Source organism: Dioscorea cayenensis, chromosome 18 (assembly GCF_009730915.1).
Source record: "Dioscorea cayenensis subsp. rotundata cultivar TDr96_F1 chromosome 18, TDr96_F1_v2_PseudoChromosome.rev07_lg8_w22 25.fasta, whole genome shotgun sequence".
NCBI lineage: Eukaryota > Viridiplantae > Streptophyta > Magnoliopsida > Dioscoreales > Dioscoreaceae > Dioscorea > Dioscorea cayenensis.
This window is the reverse complement of record NC_052488.1, coordinates 7,296,059-7,310,211: the sequence shown is the minus strand read 5'-3', so window position 1 is coordinate 7,310,211 and position 14,153 is coordinate 7,296,059. Positions and strand designations below refer to the sequence as shown.

Here is a 14,153-nt window from a genome sequence, read left to right as displayed (position 1 = left end):
TGCAATTATATACAAGTGCAAGATTAAGAGATTGTTCAATTTTTCCTGCGGGACATGTATAGGGTTAGGCATGGTTGACCTTAGATTTGTGACAATGTATTAAAGGATCTCCACGACTCATTAATGCATTAGTTAGAAAGCATAATATAGGGTTTTTGCACTTGAAACGATTGTACTAGGCGGATCAATATCCGAGTACCCCATTTATATCGATTGCTTTACCTCTTCTTTACTTGTGCTCTCTCTCTTATCTCTTTTATTTTTGTTTGCATTACATCGTACCATACAAATCACTACTGATATTTTACTTAGTCAAGAAACAACTTAAGTATTTTTACTCCCTATTCCCTATGGATACGATACCCACTCACCTGGGATTTTAATACTTCGACAAACCCGTGCACTTGCGGGGACATATGCAAGGGGCGTTGTCAAGTTTTTGGTGCCGTTGCCGGGGAATAGGCATTTCGAGATACTTTGCACTTTGTTTTTTTTGCTATTCATTTATTCATTCTATTTCACATCTTCTTTTCTATCATCATTATGATTTGTTTTCTCTCTTTTTGTGCAGCTCCAGGTTCATTACTTGAGGGAACACCTCAATATTTATTGAAGGAGATCCCGAGCTCAAATATACACTTAGAAGAAAAGGGAAAAAACCTGGGCAAGAACAGTCTAATCTAGCTGATTTAGAAGTTGAAGGATCGGATAATATGGCGAAACAAAATGAGCAACAGAGGACATTATCCGATTGTGCCAGACCTTCAGTATTGGGGACACAATCGAGTATAGTGTGTCCCCCGATTACAGCTCAGAACTTCGAGCTGAAGCCGGCATTCATCGACATGTTGCAGCAATCCGCATAGTTTAATTGTTTGCCAGATGAGGATCCAAACAGTCATATAGAGAACTTTATCGAGGTGTGTGATATACTCAAGATAAATAGGGTGACGGATGATGCCATCAAGTTGAGAGCTTTCCCATTTTCCTTAAATGGGAGAGCAAAGCAGTAGTTACACTCATTACCTAGAGCATCAATTACCACATGGGAGGAGATGTTAGAAGCTTTTCTTGCTTGTTATTTCCCTCCCGGAAAATCTGCAAAGCTTATGAATGAGATCTTGTCCTTTGTACAGTCAGAATTAGAGTCTCTATTTGAGACGTGAGAAAGGTTCAAGGAGCTCATGAGAAAGTGCCCGCAACACGGATTCCCAGAGTGGTTAATTGTTCAGACCTTTTACAACAAGTTGAATCCGAGCTCAAGGCAACTCTTGGATGCGGTAGCAGGAGGTACCTTAGGTAGCAAGACCCCCGGTGAGGCCCGTTAACTAATGGAAGAAATGGGGTTAAATAGCTACCCATGGAATGGTAGGTATAAGAAAAAGGTGGCTAGGCTTCATGAGATAGATGCAGTAACTTCATTGGCGGCTCAAGTGGAATCATTGAGTAAGAAGTTAGATGTTCTAACTTCGAATAGAGTGGTGGCCGTGACTACTTGCACTGGGTGTGGTGGAGGACATGCTCCCTCCGATTGTCCGATCTCCATTGGTGATGCATCTTGGATTGAGAATGTTGATTTTGTGGGTAATGCGATGAGGAATCAAGGGAATCCATATAGCAACACCGACAATCCATGTTGGAAGAATCATCCCAATTTCTCGTGGAGTAACCAAGGTCCACAAAAGGCCATGGGGCCACCGGGTTTCTAACAATAACAAGCCCCAAACATGGAGAACCGAGTTTCCAGTTTGGAGACCCGAATGACCGATTTGGAGAAGGCCTTGACTAGATATTTGCAATCATTGGATAAAAGGTTTCAATTAGTTAAGGCTACATTTCGCAACCACACTGCTTCTTTGCACAACCTTGCGAATCAAGTGGGGCAAATTGCGAAGTCTCTATCGGAGAGATCACAAGGAAGCTTGCCAAGCAATACCGAGACCAATCCTAGAGAGCATGTGAAGGCAATCACTTTGAGAAGTGGTCGTGAGGTTGAAGGTAGGTTTCCGAGTGAGAAGCCCAATGAACATGCACCCAAGGTCATAGAGGTTGAAGAGGGAACAAGTAAAGAAAAGGAGGTGGCACCCCCACCTTTCAAGACAAGAATCCCTTATCCTTCTAGATTGAAGAATGACCAAGGGGATGAACAGTACAAGAAGTTCCTGAGTTTGTTCAAGCAACTCCACATCAACATTCCTTTTGTTGAGGCATTGTCTCAAATGCCTAAGTATACAAAATTCTTGAAGGACTTGTTGACTAACAAGATGAAGTTAGAGGAGAGTGCTTCAGTGATCTTAGATGCTTCTTACTCGGTAGTTTTGGAAAAGAACATGCTGAACAAGAGGAAAGACCCGGGAAGCTTCATCATTCCGTGCAACATTAGCAATTTAGGTGAAGAAATGGCATTAGCAGACTCACTGGCCAGTATCAACGTTATGCCATACACCTTCTTTCAGAAGCTAAGCTTGGGCGAGCCTAGGCCTACTCAGATGACTTTGAAATTGGCGGACTGAACGATGAGACATCCGAGGGGTATCATCAAAGGTGTGCTTGTCAAGGTGGACAAGTACATATTTCCTGTAGATTTTGTGGTGCTAGACATCCTTGAGGATGCGTATGTACCCTTAATACTTGGGAGGCCGTTCTTGCAGACTTCGAAGGCATTGATTGACATGGATGGCGGGGAGCCAACTTTGAGAGTTGGAGATGACAAGCTCACATACCGCCTTGCTAAAGCCATGTGGCATTCTCTTGATTTTGATGATACTTTGTATTTTCTAGACACTACTAATGAGATTGTTGATGAATATAGACAGGAAATGTTCAATCTGGACCCGTACGAGGGTTTGTTCGATCAAGAGGAGGAAAATGAAGAAATAATGATGCTTGGCTCAACGGAAGAAATACCGTCTACTCCGGGGATCCTGAAGAAGGTGCTCCGGAAGATGAAGAGGGTGAGGAGACGCCACCGGAAACGTTCCAAGGCTGTTGGAGATGTGCATGAACAGAACAAGTTGGTTGAACTATTGCTAGGTGGTCCCAGGCCCGATAACTCCCTTTCTACCTTCAAGAGACTTTGTTCATCATGCTTTCAAGCTATGGGTAAGAGGACAACCTTCATCTATGTACCCCCGTGAGGTAAGACAAGGTACGTCAAGCTTAGTGACGTAAAACAAACGCTTCTTGGGAGGCAACACAGGTGTTTACTGTTTTTCTTAGTTGATAGTTTAGTTTTTGCATGAATAACTTGTTGAGTGTTGGTGTCTTGACTTTTAGATGTTTCTACTGTGTATTGTATTGTGGATTTTGATGTCATCATGTGTATTCATGCAGATTTGGCGAAGTTTAAGTCTCTTGAGCTTGTTTTTAATGTTTTCCACTGGTGTATTTTGCATAAAAGGGCAGGCTCTGAATGTGTACACATTGTCAGGAAATTTTTGCAGAGCTTGCAGAGTTTTCTAAGTCATCCAAAGGAAACGCACGGGCTTGTGGAATTTCCGCACGCCCATGGAGTTGTATTACGAGCTCATCCAGAGAAGGCACAGGAACGTGGACTCGCCCCTGTGAGCGACCTTGCAATTTTCACACGGCCATGTGTAACTTCCACACTGGCGTGTGTTTTCCTGTAGAGACTTCACAAATTATCCCGAGAGCACACAGGGGCGTGGACTCACCCCTGTGAGTGACCCTGTGAAAAATGCACGGGCGTGGAAATTTTTTGCACGCTAGTGTGGATCTCTGCAAACGAGCTTTCTCCATCCCGAGAAGACACAGGGGCGTGTGGCTGCCCCTATGAGTTAGGCCTGTGAATGTCCACGCCCGTGTGGAATTTCCACACGGGCATGTGAAACACTTAGTGATTCTTCTCGGTTGGACAGAGAAGCCGAAAGGTCGTGTGCCTGCTCCTATTGATCGGGTGCACGAGCGTGGGTAATTTCCGCACGCCAGTGTGGTTGTATTCAGAGAAATTGAGTGTTTTTTCCAAGAGCGCAGAGGGGTGTGAGTCTGCTCCTTTGAGTCTCTCGTGTGAAGGCACACCGGCGTGCATAATTTTGGCACGCTCGTGTGGATGTGCAGGCATCATAAAGCTGTGTCCCTTCTCTATAAATCTTATAAGCCTCTCTCCTTAGCACACCTTCAACCGCTGAGAAAATAATCTCCAACATTTTCCCGACCTCCCAGCATTGATTTTAAGTCGATAATTTGAGACTCTCGCCGATTTCAAAGATTTTTGGTTTCATCTCATCGGTTTATCTTAAGGATACCCCTATTTGATTCTATACCATTTTCTTGAATTAAACTGGCAAATGTGCCTTAGTTTCATGCTAAAATGGTTGTGATATGTTTCTAATGAGCTCTAGAAGTGAGGAAGAGGTGTATTCGTGGGTTTTTCCTCACAGGGGCCGTGCGGTTTTCACACCCCGTGATTCCACACGGGTGTGTGGAATTTCCACATGACCGTGTGGAATCCTGCAGTATTAGACTATTTACAAATCTGATTGATCTCCTTTCCAATACATGCAGGTATGGTCCCTAGATCGAAGAGAATAGCTGGTAAGCATCCTAGAGTGCCTACTCCTGAACTGGAAAGCATGGAATATACCCTTCCCGAGCATCGAACTCTATTTGATCGACTAGTGAAGCTTAAGTTCGGTCCGACATGAATCCCGAATGTGAGCTCACTTAGGGAAGTACATCGAGCAGACGACATGGCCGATGACTTCGAGGAATTACTATCGGTGGGTAGTTGGCGCAAGCTATTGATTATTTGTGACCCCACTATTTGCTTGCTCACATTGGAGGTGCTCGCCTCATTTGAGTTTGACCGCTCTTATGCTGATTTTGATAGTGTCGATACTATTCAGTTCAAAGCTTTTGGGCAGTATCATAGTATGAGCCTCACACAGTTTTCAGTTCGACTTGGGTTATATGATGAGGAGTTCACTAAGACGGAGGAGTATGATGAGACGCCGATTGATTATTCTGGAAGCTTGACTCCCCAGAAGGCCTACAGAATATTGTGTGGTCAGGGTCGGTATGAGCCAGGAGTATCCAAGGCTACATGTCTTTCTAGACCCAGTTACAAATATCTTCATGGCATCCTGAGTAGATCAGTGAACGGTTGCGGCGATAGCACGGGAGTCCTTAGCAAGCAGGAACTTTTATATTTATACTCTATAGTGCGGAATAATACGATTCATTTGGGACACATTTTAGAAGAGTATCTAAGGTATCAGGGACATTATCAAAGGCTTGGTGTTATTTTCTCAGGTCCATACATTACTAGACTCATCCTTGGGATGGGCCTACGAGATACGATTAGAGGGGCTGAGAAAACGATAATACCAGCGTTTCTCGGGTTAGAGACAATGAGGCTCATGGGTATGATCAGGAAATATCAGGATGGTTTTTGTGTGTTGAACATGGCCCGACAAGAGCCATTTGTGTCCGAGGAAGCTACAGTAGAGGGGTCTCAACCAGCTTTAGAGCCACAGCCAGAGTGAGATCAGACGGAAGCGACCCATTCAGCGCACGAGCCCTCACCAGTGTGGATTTTCTCTCTGACTGGAGCCCATGATCATTTTGAGAGACTCGAGAGTGCTGTAGGAATATTGCAACAGGATGTGGCTGAGATTCATGCTACACAGATCACAAACCACACAGAGTTCATGGTACGGTTTGACGTCATACAGTAGTTGCTGGAGCGAGACATGAGATTACCATTTGAGATGCAACCCCACCCCTCTCAGGCACCTCCTGCTTCATCCTCACCAGATCCACAAGCTTCAGCAGTAGAGGAGCTAGAGCGTGGCACCGACACTTGATTTATTTTCTTTCATTTTATTGCTTTTTGCATTTCATTTTGGACCTGTATATTCAGAAAGGATTTTCCTTCGGAGTTTATTTTCGTTTTGTTCTCTCGAGTTGTATTCATTTCTCTATCTTTCATATACTCGAGTTGTTTTTATTTTATTGAGCTTCACTGAACCCCCTTGTGTATGCATGCAGATGGTCTTGTCATCATGGGAATTGAGAACTTGTCATAGACACGGGCAAGATGCTTCGGCACTTGGCTGTGTGCTTCACAACCCGTTGGAACACCACTCCTAATGAATTAGCTCCATCAAATGCACCACTAGGAGTCAGGGGAGTATTGTTTTGATTGTTTCTCCCACATTTATTCTTGATTGATATACATTTTGAGTGAGCTTGCATGTGTACATTGGGGACAATGTACAACTTAAGTGTGGGGGGAGTTTCATAGTGCACACATCTCTTTTATATTAATTTTGATTGATATACATGCTCACATAGCCAATGGCGGTTCACCTTAGTTGAAATGATTGTATTCTTAGGTTTAGGAGAATTTTTAAGATTGAATGTCTTCATGCTCTAGTTTTTGCTTGAATTTGGAGGAATTTTTGCTCGATTGACACTTGTTGCACTACTCACTCTTTAAACCTTTTTGGAAACTCATGTTTGATGTTAAAGGGACTAGTTATTGTTGTTTTTTTTGTTATTTGTAAAAAAAAAATAAAAATGAAAAGAAAGAACAAAATAGGTTTGTTGTTTAGTTGTGCTTGTTGGGTGGAAAGAGCTACCACCTATGATGTATGAAGCTACTCTCATAAGTCGGATACTAGTTATGCCCTAATGAGAGAAAGAGCTATCTTATGGGACGTGTGAAGGCTACCACCTCGAAAGTGTGAAAGCCACCTTAGCGGCCACTTTGGAAAGGGCTACCTTAGAGGATGTGTGAAGCTACTACCCTTTTTGAATTTTTGTTACCTTTTGTAGATAAACAAGTCCCTTTTACGTAGAACTTTGAGGAGTATACTTTGACTTGACTTGAGTGAGTTCACACACTTACACGATTTCAGGTTTGTTGTCTTTTTTTATTCAAGTTTTTAGCTAGAGCATTATTTTTCGTATTTAGTGTTGAAATTTCCTTTACTTGTAGAATGCACTCTTTGCATGCTTTGTTGAACCTAAGGCCAAGGACTTCCAATATTTCCTTCATCTATGCATACAATGTTTTAATTTTTTACTTGAGGACAAGCTAAAGCTTAAGTGTGGGGGAGTTCAATAAGTGCTTGTGTGATAAGAATGCGAAGTGTTCTTTCCTTACGATGAGCATTATTTTTATCGGGTTTTAACACTAATATGTGTGTATTTATGTTACTTTCATGCATATAGGGTTGTGAAGCCGAATCTTAGAAAAAGAAGCCAATGTAGATCGTGAGTGCACCATTTGGAGGAAATCTTAAGAAGGTTCAAACGTGAAGACATAAGTCGGGTTCAAGATGCTAGAATGTGTGCCAACCTCCTTGTATTCAAGCTATCACAATGATTTGGAGGGGCACAGAGGTAATCACATTCTAAGTATTCCGGCTTGTGCATGTGTAACAAGATCTATACCAACGCGGCCGTTCATTAAAGAAGCAAAGCAATCTACAACGTAAATGTATGCCCCTTTATGTTACCTCAATGAAAGCATGGATTCGGGGCTGTTTCAGACAGGTTCTGTAGCAGGGCACTATAGCAATAGTGTAGCAAAATACTGTAGAAGGTACTATTCACGGCTAGCCGAAGAAGGAGTTATCCAAAGAAGCCACATGGCCGTGCTTTAATTCCACACGGGCCGTGTGAAATATTCACATGGGTGTGTGGATTCCTGATTCCAGCCCTATTTAAGGCCGATTTCAGCCCCGATTTTAGCATTCTTTTCTCCATATTTTCCCCAACTTGAGAGAGGGCTGCGGCTAGGGTTTTGAGAGGTATTGGCTAGGGATTGGGAGAGGTTCTATGACTCCAACATCGCCCTCCATTTGGAGGAAGGTTAGTCGGAGAGCTTTCATGGGCATTGATCCGGCGAGGTGGATCATGTGCCGGACAAAGGGACCTTTGGACGAGTAGAGGACTCTTTACAAGACCATCGACATGACCATCAAGGGGGTTTTCTATGGATTCATTGCTTATACATTCGATTTCATTGATTGTAATTAGCTCCATGGAGAGCTAAACCCCCTAATGGGTACTTGGATTGTGAACCCTAGGATGTATTTGTTTAATTGAACATTATTATTATACATTCATTAATTGATGTTTTTACTGAGTTCCAATCTTGACTGCATTGACTTTATGAATACTCCCTTAGAGTGACACTAGGGTTGAGAGTTCTTGTTGGTAACCCTTGTGAGTGAGTTACACACCACGAGAGTTAGACAAAGCTAGATTGGAGAGGGTTGAGAGGGTGAGTCGAGAGGTAGCGGAGTGTCCCCTTTCCCCTCCGGTGTGATTTATTCTACCTCCAATTCCTCGAGTTCTTTGCGGTCATAATAGAGTGAATGGGCTAAGGGATGACCTTCCGCTGGGGCTTAGTTGCGAGTGCAATAGAGTGAAGCGTTGAAGTGATTTTAGCATCTAGGGCTTAATTGTGGCTAGGACCTTCTGCCTGGACCAAAAGGTTAGGTCTACATATAGGAAGAGGATTTATCACTTGGAATCCCTAGAACTCATTGCAATTCTATATGACTGCTACGTTGAAAGATTGTTCAATTTCTCCTCCAAGACATTTATAGGGTTAGGCATGGTTGACCTTAGATTTGGGACCATGTATTAAAGGATCTCCATGACTCATTAATGCATTAGTTAGGAAGCATAATAGAGGGTTTTTGAACTTGAAATGATTGTCCTAGGCCGATCAATATCCGAGTACCCCATTTATATCGGTTACCTTACCTCTCCTTTACTTGTGCTCTCTCTCTTATCTCTTTTACTTTTGTTTGCATTACATCTTACCACACAAATCACTACTCATATTTTTCTTAGTTAAGAAACAACTTAAGTATTTTTACTCCCTATTCCCTATGGATACGATACCCACTCACCTGGGATTTTATTACTTCAACAATCCGTGCACTTGCGGGACATACGCAAGGGGCGTTGTCACTTAATCATGTATTATTTGCTTTGCAGGGTATGAGAGAGACATGGAGGACACGAAGATATGATTTGGGCAAAAAAAGAGAAGAAAACCAGGTCGTAGTACCATAGCGTATTCATTATAGCATATTACTGCAGCTGGAGTACTATAGCAGCAGTACTGTAGCAGAACACTTTAGCAGCTGGAGAGTTGTCAAGTCCAAAATTGAACCATGGCATACGGCTTCAATGCTGCCCTGGATTGACCCCGGGATGATTACTGTAGCGAGAGAAGATGATAGTGTATTTGAAGGCATACTGGCTCAATGAGGTGCTCATTGAGCCCGTATCGATACTATTATGAGTGCTAGAGTGCAAAAGTAATAAAGAAGTGAAAGAGCAAAAGTAATTAGAGGGTAAGGCAATCGATAAAGAATGGGGTACTCGGATAATGCTTCACCTAGGATGATCACTTCAAGTGCAAGAACTCTTAATTATGCTTCCTAATCAATGCAATGGTGAGTCATGGAAATCCTTACATACATAGTCCCAAATCTAAGGTCAACTATGCCTAACTCTATACATGTCCCGAAGGAGAAATTGAACAATCTCAACACCTCGCACTCGCATAGAGTTGCAATGAGCTCTAGGGATTCCAAGTGATAAATCTCTTCCTAAATATAGACCTACCTCTTTGGTCCAGAAGGAAGGTCCCTAGCCACAATTAAGCCCTAGATACTAAGATCCTCTCAACGCTTCACTCCATTGCACGCGCAACTAGGCCCCAGCGGAGGTTCATCCCTTAGACCATTCACTCCATTATGGCTGCAAAGAACTTGAGGAACGGAGGTAGAATCTATCATGTCGGAGGGGAAAGGGGACGCTCCTGTACCTCTCGACTCACCCTCTCAACCCTCTCCAACCTAGCTTTGTCTAACGCTAGTGGTGTGTCACTCACTCACAAGGTTACCAACAAGAACTCTCAACCCTAGTGTCACTCTAGGGGAAATGTTCATACAATCAAGAATTCAAGGTTGGAACTCACAATAAACATCAATTTATTGAAAGCATAATAAAGAAGTTCAATGAAACGAATACATCCTAGGGTTCACAATCATCCAAGTACCCACTAGGGGTTTAGCTCTCCATGGAGCTTAGTACAATCAAAGAAATCAAATGTAAAAGCAATGAATCCATAAAGAAACCCCCTCGATGATCGTGTCGATGGTCTTGTGGAGAATCCTCTACTCGTCTTCCAAAGATTCCTTCGTCCGGTATAGGATACGCCCCGATCGAAGCTCCCCTACCAACCTTCTTCCTAATGGAATCACGATGTCGGAGCCATAGAACTTCCCTAAAACCTTGGCCAATACCCCTCAAAACCCTAGCCGAAGTCCTCTCACAAATTGGGGAAAAGATGGAGAAAAGAATACCAAAATCGGGGCTGAATCGGCTTTAAATAGGGCTGGAATCGGGCAACTCCACGGGCGTAGACGATACACGCGCTCGTGCGGAATATCCACACGGGCATGGATAATTTCCACACGGCCATGTGGATTCTCTGTTTCTCTGGTTTCTCGGCCGGCTGTGAACAGTGTTGCTACAGTGCTCTGCTACAGTCTTCGACCTGATTAACTTCCCGATTCCATACTTTCATCGGGGTAACACAAACGGGTACACATTCACGTCGTGAATCACTTGCTTCTTCATTGATGTACATGTTGGCGGGGCTCTTGTTCTTATATGCATAAGTCGGAATGCTCGAGCGTGACTGCCTTTGTGCCCCTCCAAATAGATGTGCTCACTCGAATGCGAGGAGGTTGGCACACACTCTAGCATCTCACACCTGACCTATGTCTTCGAGTTTGAACCTTAACAAGATCTCCTCCAAAATAGGTGCATTATGATCCACATTGGCCCATTTCCTTCATACTCGGCCTCACAACCCTACCTGCGTAAAAGTAACATAAAAACACACATATTAATGTAAAAACCCGAGGAAAGTAATGCTCAACATAAGGAATGAACGCTTCGCATTTATATCGCACAAGCACTTATCAGGGATCAAGGGCTTGAACTTCAAAGGGAGAGCTTCATCATCAAAGGAAGAGGAGCATTCGTTATTCTTTGGGCTAGAGGAAGCATCATTCGGCCAGCATTGTTCTTCTTCATCATCATTCGGACTAGGGAGTACCATTTATGCATTTATTTCTTATTGTTGTTGAGTTTGTTATACTTGTTTGTATAATGGCACACTAGACCCCCCAAGGCCACCGGATGTAGGTGAACCTTGGGGGATTCATCATGTATTTTGGATGGTAAACCTTCATTTGGAATGTATTTGGGTTGATTTATATCTTGGCTCATTGTTCTTCATGTCTAGAACTATAAAATGGAGAGATCCTTAGTTCTTTATTGAGTTTTATGTGTAGATGTGAACTACTCGCATGTACTAGATCTTTAATGAGCTAGAAGGGGTATTCTAGTATTGATATGCTGAGAGATTGGGTGTCGGTAACCCCTCCGATTCTTAAGGATACACTTAGAGCAAGTATGTCCTCATTGCGGGATTTCCCTAAACTTAATGCGATCATAGGAATGAAATTAAGGAGAGATCCTTATTGACATTTGTATGGGATTAGGGTTTGATCACCGAGAAATTGAGGTTGAACTATTCTTGAAATCCTTTGGTTTAAATCACGCTTGCTTCACTATTATCATGCATCCATATACCATGATGACCCCTCATGGGGATCCTCATCCCTAGGCCTATTTTTTATCATCGTTGCTTTTGTGATCTCCTTGCTTGCCTTGGAATTGTCATACTAGAGATATATTTACATTCTTGCATGTATTAGAGTAGTATACCATGCTTAAGTTGTAAGGTTAGAAAGTAAGTGATGAAGGGGTAATAGGAGCTCCTTAGCCTGTGGAATACGATCCTTGGGCTTTTGCACAAGGTATTACTTGGCGACCCCGTACACTTGCGGGTGAGCAAACAATCAAGTTTTTGGCACCGTTACCGAGGACACTTAAGGAATTCTAGGAAACTTCTAGCTTATTGCCCTAATCATTTTTCTTTTCTTTTATTTCTTCTTTTCTTTTGTCTTAGTTCTGTTTGAGCTTAACTTTCTTTATCTTTCTTGACTTTGCAAGGTACTGTGCATGACATGTTCAAATCCATCAAATTTAGTTGCACAAGACAGCGAAATTGCGAGAACTTTGCATCGAAGACTTAGAGAAGTTGGTGAAAGCACTAGTAAAAGAAACATCAAAATTGAGGAGATAGAATTTGTAATTGATAAGTGTCTAAATGTGGGTGTTTTCATATATATATTGTATTCACTTTGCATATATTTTGTGAGTTGTGAGGTTTGATACCCGTTTTGCACTTAATCATCTACTATTTACTTTGTAGGGCATAAGGAATCCATGGAGAACAAAAAGATATCATTTAGGCAAAAAGACAAGAAAATAGGAATTTTATACCACCCCCATAATACCCAGTATGGGGGCCGTATGCACTGTAGCAGCGGAATGATTTGGAGTTGTCTACCCAAATTTCCATAGTACCCAATATACGGGGTCGTATGCACCCCATATGAAACGTGAATCTAGTGTTTTTGAGTGCTATATGACCCCCATACGACCCCTATATGGGTCGTATGTCATAGGGGGTATAAATATTGACTTTTAGGGGAGAACAAGGGGCTTTTTGCTGGGCTTATTTTGGGAGACCACTTGAGTGGCTTTTGGGTGACCTTGGGAAGGAGAAAAAGGGCAAGGAAGCTTGGAGATCATTCAAAGCCAAAGTCCAAGACTCTCAAGGCAAGAAGACAACATCATTCAAGGGGAGATCTAACATGATTTGAAGGAAGGAGACCCGCGGCTAGAGGAAACGTTATTCGGCATTCCTTTGGCAGGGGAAGCGTCATTCGGCATATATTCTACCTCCTTCTTCACCATTTCATCAAGGGAGTGTCACCTATGCTTTTCTTCTGTGTTTCACTTAATTGCATTGCTTGTAGTGGGATGATGACACACTAGACCCCCAAGGCCACCGGGTGTTGGTGAACCTTGGGGGGTTTTATCATGTACTTTGGATGATTACTTGTTAATTCCATGCTTGGGTAATTTTGAGATTTAATCCATTGTTTTCATGCTAAGTGCTACACTAGGGAGAAATCAGTAGCTCTTTTATGAGTGATGCATTTAGATGTGACTTGCTCGCATGTATTAGATCTTAAATGGATTAGAAGGGGATAGTTGTATGATCATGCCGAGAAATCGGGTGTTTGGTAGCCTTCCATGTAGGTTTAAGCCGAGGAAGAGTAGGCTTACTCCTAAGTGAGATTTCCTCGTACTTAATGTAATCGTAGGAATGTGGATTTGGAAGAAATTCCTATCTATGCTCGTATGGGATTAGGGTTCAATCGCCGAGAAATTGGGGTTGTTCTAATCTTGGAATCTCATAGTCCATTTTACCCTTGCATCTTTTATTCATCATCCATGTTTCCAGATAACCCCTCAAGGAGATCCGCATCCATAAGCCTTTGCATTACATTGAGTTTCTTGCTTGCTTATTGCTTGTTCTCTCTAGTTTGTTGATAATCTTGTTTTAGTTTTAATTGCACCTAAGTAGAGTAAATTCCTTCGCTTGAGATCTTAGGCTAGATAATAGCTCGAGGAGTAATAGGAGATCTTTTGCCCCGTGGAATACGATCTTCGTGTCTTCACATGAGGTATTACTTGGCGATTCCATACACTTGCGGGGAAGCAATCAAGTTTTTGGCTTCATTGTCGGGAAACTTTTAGGAATTCTAGGAAACTTTTAGATTATTACTCTAGCCATTTCATTCTTTACGCATTTTTATCATTATTTCTCTTTTCTTCTTTTCTGATCTTAATAATTTAATTCACTTTCTATTTTTTTCTGTATAGTTCTGAACATCAAGTTGGAATGCTACGTACACAGATTTGAAGGCTCAATTAATTGGAAAACCCAGCAACATTTTTTACACCCTCCAGACAATTATTTATATACTTTGCTGCTATCAAGGGATTCTAGCATATCATACGATGGTGGTAGCTGGCACACAGTGCTTGAGACCTTTATGGAAAGTGGAACACCATCAGTGAGTGGAGGAAACAAATCACCAATTGAACAATTTGTTTTGACAACCGAGGACCGACAGTCTGCTACCATGAATCCCACCGTAGAGGACCGT

At 42.4% G+C, this 14,153-nt stretch overlaps 1 non-coding gene across 1 annotated transcript; it reads right to left on the bottom strand.

The window, feature by feature from the left end:
* Positions 1 to 1,103: 1,103 nt before the first annotated feature.
* Positions 1,104 to 1,210, bottom strand: LOC120283107. Its single transcript, XR_005543108.1, has one exon. It is a non-coding gene; the product is annotated as a small nucleolar RNA R71 (small nucleolar RNA).
* Between the last annotated feature and the right edge of the window lie 12,943 nt (positions 1,211 to 14,153).